The sequence below is a fragment of the Pelophylax lessonae genome (genome assembly GCF_965119305.1).
Source record: "Pelophylax lessonae genome assembly, chromosome: 5".
Taxonomy (NCBI): Eukaryota; Metazoa; Chordata; class Amphibia; order Anura; family Ranidae; genus Pelophylax; species Pelophylax lessonae.
The window spans coordinates 40,627,956-40,635,963 of NC_138772.1; the positions used below are offsets into that span (position 1 = coordinate 40,627,956).

The window sequence follows — 8,008 nt, forward strand, 5'->3', positions numbered from 1 at the left end:
GCCCTCAGGTCCCGCACCGCCAGGTGCAGGTCCCGCAAACGCTCTGGAGACAGTTGAAGATTTGAGGGAAAAAATCTGCTCTCCGGCCGAGAGAGAAACTCGATCTTGTAACCAGATCGAACGATCTCCTGAACCCATCTGTCCCGCACGCGGGCCAACCAGGGCTGAAGAAAACCAAGCAAGCGTCCCCCCACCCCAAAACTGGGTGAGGGCGCCCCTTCAGGCCGCACTGTTATGGGCTGCGGATCCGGATTGACCGGACTTCTGTTTTCCAGACCAGGGCTTCTTCTGAGAGCCTTGACCTTTGAACGGTTTGCCCTTGTAGTGCGACCGAAAGGCACGAAAGGACCCCTGAAAGGGCCGAAAATTAGCATGCTTCTTCCCAGAAGCCCCCTTAGCCTTGGGGAAATGGGGCAAGAGAGGGCTCTTACTTCCGGTGATCCCCTTAATCAACACATCCAAGGACTCCCCAAAAAGGCGAGACCCATCATAAGGCAGATTGGCTAAGGTCTTACGTGAAGATTGGTCCACCGACCAACATTTCAACCAAACCAGGCGGCGAGACAACACCGCCACGCTGTGCACACGTGCAGCCAACGGGACTAGGTCCAAGTCCGCATCACACAGATACATGACACCCTGGTGGATTTGATCCACCATATCCAGGGTCGCCGGCGAGGCCGAATCGGCCACTAGGACGCGCCTAAGCATCTGCGTCCAACTTGCGACCGCCTGGGCCGCCATGAGAGAGGCAAACAGAGCCTTAAGCATAGAACCCGTAACAGAATAAGTATGACGGGCAAGAGACTCCAATCTCCTATCCGTGGCATCACGGAACACAGGGGAATCCTCTGCAGGAATCGCAGTGGATTTGTTTAAAACCGCAATTGCGTGATCCACTGGGGGTGGCACACACCACCTTTCATCAGTGGAAGGCGAGAAAGGATAACGCAGCTTGAACCTACTTGGTACAGCAAAAGGTTTGCGTAGATTGCGCCATTGTTCCTTAACAGCGCGCTGAAAATCATCATTGCAGGGAAAAACCTGCGGCGTCCTGCGTTTTCTTTGCGTCCCATAAGCCGCCAAGGCAGCGGGGGGACACACTTCATCCTGCAAACGCAGCGTTTGTTTTATGGAAGCAATCAATTCATCCATGAGTGCAAGCTCTTCAGGCGAGCCAGGGGGAGAATTATCAACCCCTTCAACTTCAGCCTCCACCTCGGACCCCACTAGATCCAGGGAGGAGCGGGACCCCGATAAGGAGGCCCCTGCCATAACAGCCCCATCACCTTCACCCTCAGAATCAGAGGAAAGAGCAACTCTGGGTCTTTTAGTAGATTGAGCAGCCACCAGCATCTGCACCTGAGCAGCAAGGCCAGCCACAATAGTGGCTAAATCCCCCCCTGGGGGGGAAACAGCGGTCCCCTGGCTTTCCAACAAGGCGGTAGGAAATTTGCCCTCCTGAGAATCCATTGCCCCTATTACAAATGCCGGATAATAAAGGGTTAACTGCCCCTTTAACAAGCGCGGCGAGCGCAGCCCACCGCACCACACACAAGCACAATGAGACCCCCACAGGGACAATAAAACTGACACAGGCAATGGATAAGAAGGATATAACCTGAGGAGACCCTCGCCGCTGCTGCTGCCTCGATCGGTGTTCCTGGAGAAGAGGAAGTGATGCGGCCAGGGCGCTTTATGAAAGCCTATGGGAGGCTACAAGAAAATGGCCGCCATGCATGTAGAACATGCGGCCGGAGCGAGTGTAGGCAATATGGCGCCGTTTGGCGCCGAAACCGCTGCTCCACAGTACAGTAATGCACACATGTCTGTATATAAAAAAACATGTTAGATCGCCGCAGCGATCGCTGTATAGTGCCCAAACATGTCCAAAACATGCCCCACAGCACACAGCTTCTCACACTGACAAGGCTGACACACACAGTGTCACACAGCTCCCCCCCCCCCCTTGCAGCCCACAGCATGCAGCCGAGTGATAGGGAGACAAACAGTGTGAATAGAGGCAGGTTACACAGTCCCAGACTGACACCCCCCCAGACAGACAGGTCCCCACATAGATACACTTACCTCACAATGGTGTGGGGGACCCGCACAGGTGAACAAGCCGCTGCACATGAGGCAGGGAGAGTCGCATACAAGACGCACAGAATGGGGGTTAAGAAACCGCACAGCGTCCAGTGAGGTAGCCACCTCACCAATCATCCCTGCACCGAACAGGGATGGGTCGTTCACTGTGCCAGGAGCGTTACCTGGCTGAACACTCGATGGCAGGCTGGGAAGCCACTGACCCACGACCTGCGACCAGGGGGATCAGCCCGAGACCCAGCCCGCATGATCCTCTTCATCCGAAGAGCTAACTAATGCTGACAAAAAGAACAGCTAAGTAAAGGTAGAGAGAAAACTCAAACAAAAAATCAAAAAAGAAGAAAGAGTCTGGGGCACAAAGCCCCAGCACAGAGAGAGCCAGCCACTCCTGACAAGCTAGACATTAAAACTGAGATATGGTTGCAGGAAGTAGGAGGGTATTGACTGAGGGGACCACCCCTTGAGGGTGGGATATGTTAAAAGCTTTAATGTTAACATATTCTGTTGCCTAGCTACTCCTTCGGAGCAAAGTCTAATACCCATATGTGACGAATATGAAGAGGCGGCGACTGTCGGAGGACGTAAGAGAAAATACATTTCACTGAATTAAAAAAAAAAAACAGTAAAGTTAGCCCATTTTTTGTATATTGTGAAAGATGATGTCACACCGAATAAATAGATACCCAACATGTTACAGTTTAAAGCTGCGCAAACTCGAGGAATGGCGACAAACTACAGTCAATAAAAATCTCCATAGGTGACGCTTTAAAAAATGTAATGGTTACCAGTTTAGTTACAGAAGTCTTTTTCTAGAATTACTGCTATTTCTCTGACGATCGCGGCAATACCGCATGTGTGATTTGAAAACAGATTTCATTTGCAGGTGCAACTTACGTATGCGTTTTCTTTCGTGTGCAAGCTCACGCCAGCAGGAGTGCTTTAAAAATTGTAATTTTTTTTTTTCTATTAATTTAATTTTTTTTATTTTTAACTGTTTAAAAAAAAAAAAAAATCTGATCACTTTTATTGCTGTCACAAGGAATGTAAAAGGCAGTGACTCTTTATGGAGGGATCGGGGGTCTATAAGACCCCAAACCCCTCCACTGCACTTCAATGTATTCAAAATGCCGAAATCTGCAATTCAGAATACTGACAGTCTTTTGAAATTGGCGCCACTGGCAGCCGAGTAAACCGGAAGTGACATCGTGATCAGAGACCCGATCGAGTTTGCAGGAGTGGTTAATGAGAATTAAAAACGATTCCGGAATCGGCTCTGATGTGGTCTCGGATGTAAAAACCCAGAAGCAACGTCATGGCATCTTTTCCGGTTACTTGAGCCTTAAGGCCCGTACACACGTACCGATCGTCAGCCGACGATCGGCCGTCTTTTGTCCCCGGGCTGTCGGTGTCTGTTGAAAAGTGCAAAGACTGCACAAGAATTTTGTCCGCCGACTACAGCCGACTGCAGAAGTGATGTCATGTGATGGTTCACTTTCCCTGTGTTTTTTCTTTTCTGAGCATGCCCAGTCTTGCAAATCTGCGGTCTGTCGGCTGATTTCTGTACTGACTGGCGAACAATCGGCCGTTCTGGTGTCGGCATACAAAAATTTTAATGCTTTCAAGACAGACTCTTGTCTGCAGAATGTGCGCTGACGGCTGTCGGAGGCATCATACTAACAAGCGTACAATCGGCAGATCTTTCGTCCGCCGACGTTTGTTTGCCGACGATCGGTACGTGTGTACGGGCCTTTAACCACTTCAGCTCCGGAAGGATTTTACCCCCTTAATGACCAGGCCATCTTTTGCGATTTGGAACTGCGTTACTTAACCACTTGCCTGACCGCACGCCGCAGATGTACGGCGGCAGTCTTGCTCTCCCAAGCAAAGTCCTGTACATGTACGGCCCACGCCTGGGAAGGAGCTAGGGGGCGATCGCGCGCCGCCGGAGGCGCGCTCCCGCTCGTCAGCTGGGAAGCCAGTGCGTGTGACCGGCGGCTCCAATGGTTGCTGGCCACTCGTGATCTCCCGCAGCTGACAGAGAAGGACAGACGGCTGATGTATACACAGTCATCCGTCCTTCTCCCTGAAGTGATCACCGATGTCATGTGATCCTGCTATATAGGATCGCATGTCTATGTGATGACTTCACAAGCCACGCCCCCCCCCCACAGATAGAATCACACCCCTAGGGCCACATTTAACCCCTTGATCACCAGTACTGCTAACCCCTTCCCTGCGAGTGTCATTAATACAGTAACAGTGCACATTTTTAGCACTGATTACTGTAGTAATGTCACTGGTACCCCCAAAAGTGTCACAAATGTCAGTTAGGGGTCCGATCTGTCTGCCGCAGTCACGTAAAAAAAAAAAAAAAAAAAATCACAGATCGCCGCCATTACGAGTAAAAAAAAAAAAAAAAAATAAATAAAAATGACAAATCTTACCCGTAGCTAATAACTTTTGCGCAAACCAATCAAAATACGCTTATTGTGATTTTTTTTTTTTTTTACCAAAAATATGTAGCAGAAAAAAGATTGGCCTAAAATGTTAAAAAATTTGATTATTACATTTTTTTTGAGAATTTCATATAAAAGAAAGTGAAAAATATTGTTATTATTTTCAAAATTGTCGCTCTTTTTTTGTTTATAGCGCAAAAAAAAAAAAAAAAATCGCACAGATGACCAAATTCCACCAAAAGAAAGCTCTGTTTGTGGGAAAAAAAGGACGTCAATTTCGTTCTGGGTACAGCGTCCCATGACCGCGCAATTGTCCGCTAAAATCACGCAGTGCAGAATCGCAAAATCGGGCCTGGTTATTGAGCAGCCAAATCCTTCCGGTCTTAAAGTGGTTAAAGAATTGCGCAGTCGTGCGACGCTGTACCCAAATACAATTGATATCCTTTGTATTTGATCGCCTCTGCAGTTTTTAGATTTTGCGCTATAGACAAAAAAAGAGCGACAATTAAAAAAAAATATATATATATTTTTTTTTACTTTCTGCTATAAAACATTCCCATTAAAAAAACTACGGGATAGATTTTTGAACTTTATTTATTTATTAGTAATGGCAGCGATCTTTAGTGGGACTGCGGCATTGCGGTGGAGAGATTGGATGCCTAACTGACATTTTTTACAGTTTTGGGGTTACCAGTGACATTACTACAGTAATCAGTGCTATAAATATGTACTGTTACTGTAATAATGACACTGGCAGGGAAGGGGTTAATACTAAGGGTGATCAAAGGGGTTAATGTATGCCTGTTGGTGCTATCTGTGGTGTTGTGGGGGGGGGGGGGGGGGGAGGGTTCTGTGACAGGCACAGAGAGATTGGGGTTGTAGCTTAGATGAAACTCCTGATCTCTCCCTGCCTGTCTGACAGTAGACTCGCCTGCTTTGTTTACATAGGCAGGTGGTTCTTCTGTCTGTTTCTCTAACGACTACGGGAGGCCGGCGGGGATCGCCACCGCTCCTCCTGCGGCCCGCCTCCCGCTGTGTCTAAACACAGAGGGAGCGCAGCTCCAGTGGCGCGCTCACTGCTGAGACCGCGAGCACTAAATCACGTACATCTACCTGATTTTGCACAGCCGAGCCGCCCTGCCGCAGTATATCTGCGGTGGACGGTCGGAAAGCGGTTAAAGGCAACTGATTTACAAAGAAACTTGGCATTTTGAATACATGGAAGTGCAGTGGAGGGGTTTGGGGTCTTTTAGACTCCCAGTCCCTCTATAAAGAGTACCTGTCACTGCCTATTACTGTCACAAGGGATGTTTACATTGCTTGTGACAGCAATAAATGTGATCAAAAAAAAAAAAAAAAACTTAAAAAGCACAGTGTAAAAGTAAAAAAACTTTAAATGTGCAGAATATCGGAAGCGACTATCAGCTATCGGCCTGAAGGGTGGCCAGAAATATGGAATCAGCCCTGAGAAAAAAAACTGTATCGGCCGATCCCTATCAAAAATGTGTCACAATTGTGCAGAAACATGCTGGAAAAACGCTCACAGACGCCATGCTCAGGTGTGACTGCATCCTCAGGCTTGGTTTAATGGGCTAACGAAATGGGCGGACGAAACGCGCCCCACCTACCCGCATGGGGGGAACGAAACGCACCCCACCGACCCGCATGGGGGGAACGAAACGCGCCCCATCGACCCGCATGGGCGGACGAAACGCACTCCACCGTCCCGCATGGGGGAACGAAACGCACCCCACCTACCCGCATGGGGGGAACGAAACGCGCCCCATCGACCTGCATGGGCGGACGAAACGCACTCCACCGTCCCGCATGGGGGAACGAAACGCGCCCCATCGACCCGCATGGGGGGAACGAAACGCGCCCCATCGACCCGCATGGGCGGACGAAACGCACTCCACCGCCCCGCATGGAGGAACGAAACGCACCCCACCTACCCGCATGGGGGGAACGAAACGCGCCCCACCAACCCGCATGGGGGGAACGAAACGCGCCCCATTGACCCGCATGGGCAGACGAAACGCACTCCACCGTCCCGCATGGGGGAACGAAACGCGCCCCACCGACCCGCATGGGCTGGACAAAAACGCGCCCCACCGACCCGCATGGGCTGGACGAAACGCGCCCCACCGACCCGCATGGGGGGGATGAAACGCGCCCCACCGACCCGCAAAGGCTAATGGAACATGCCCCACCGACCCGCATGGAGGAACAAAACGCGCCCCACCGACCCGCATGGGCTGGATGAAACGCGCCCCACCGACCCGCATGGGGGGGATGAAACGCGCCCCACCGACCCGCAAAGGCTAATGGAACATGCCCCACCGACCCGCATGGAGGAACAAAACGCACCCCACCGACCCGCGTGGGCTGGACGAAACGCGCCCCACCAACCCGCAAAGGCTAATGGAACACGCCCCACCGACCCGCATGGAGGAACAAAACACGCCCCACCGACCCGCATGGAGGAACAAAACGCGCCCCACCGACCCGCATGGAGGAACAAAATGCGCCCCACCGACCCGCATGCGCTAACTAAACGCTCCCCACCGACCCGTATGGGGAACAAAACGCGCCCCACCATGCCCGCATGGGCTAACGAAACGCGCCCCACCGACCCGCATGGGGGGACGAAACGCACCCCACCATGCCCGCATAGGGGGACACAACACGATTTGGCGCCCACCAATTTTTCGGACACATGACAATCATTGGCTCCCCCCATGCAGCGCATTTCTCTGCGTGTCGGGAAAGCGTGTGATTTAATGAACGTCCCCAATACACAGCGGGGTCACCATAAACCTTCCCTGAAACAGTGAAGTTACCCCTATAGAACAGTCATTGGTCTGGAATAAGCACGCAGCCAGTGAAGACTCACTACCGCCTCCAGGTCAGCAGCCCACCAATGGAGGAAGACTGACCCTTCCCCCAACCCCCATACTTCTATCCTATGACACCCCATTATATAACAACACGGCTCCTCGGATGGGTGGGAGATCCGGGTACAGAGTCCGGCCATGCTGGGACTTGTAGTGCGCTCTGTACACAATGATGGGGAGCTCAGTGCGGGGTGACAGGTGCGGGTCACGTGATGGAAGGCCCGGGGGTTCCCCGGAGGATACTCACCGCTCCGATCTCTCCCGAGTCTCTGATCGGCCAGGCCGTGTCCGTGACGTCACTACGGGGAGGCGCTGAGGACAAACCTCCTCACCCTGCCACTCTCCAATGAGTCAGTGAGGGCTGTGTATGGGGGGAGGAGCCTGACTCACCTAATCCCATCCCTGTGTTTACCTACAGGAGGGGGGAGGAGTACAGAGCTGAGCACATGATGAGATCCGGGCAGACACCAACATTACACACCATAACAACATAGTCACCCCTGTCACATGTCTGCAACTTCTCCTGCGACTTGGAACTGCAAAGTCACATGA

General features: G+C 51.5%; 1 protein-coding gene across 1 annotated transcript in view; it reads right to left on the reverse strand.

Moving 5' to 3' along the window:
• Positions 1-7,787, reverse strand: part of TMEM106B (transmembrane protein 106B) — a 51,476-nt gene extending 43,689 nt beyond the window's left edge. Inside the window, exon 1 of the mRNA XM_082259823.1 lies at positions 7,704-7,787. The gene's annotated coding sequence lies outside the window, so the exon portion shown is untranslated. The remainder of the gene's footprint in view (positions 1-7,703) is intronic.
• Between the last annotated feature and the right edge of the window lie 221 nt (positions 7,788-8,008).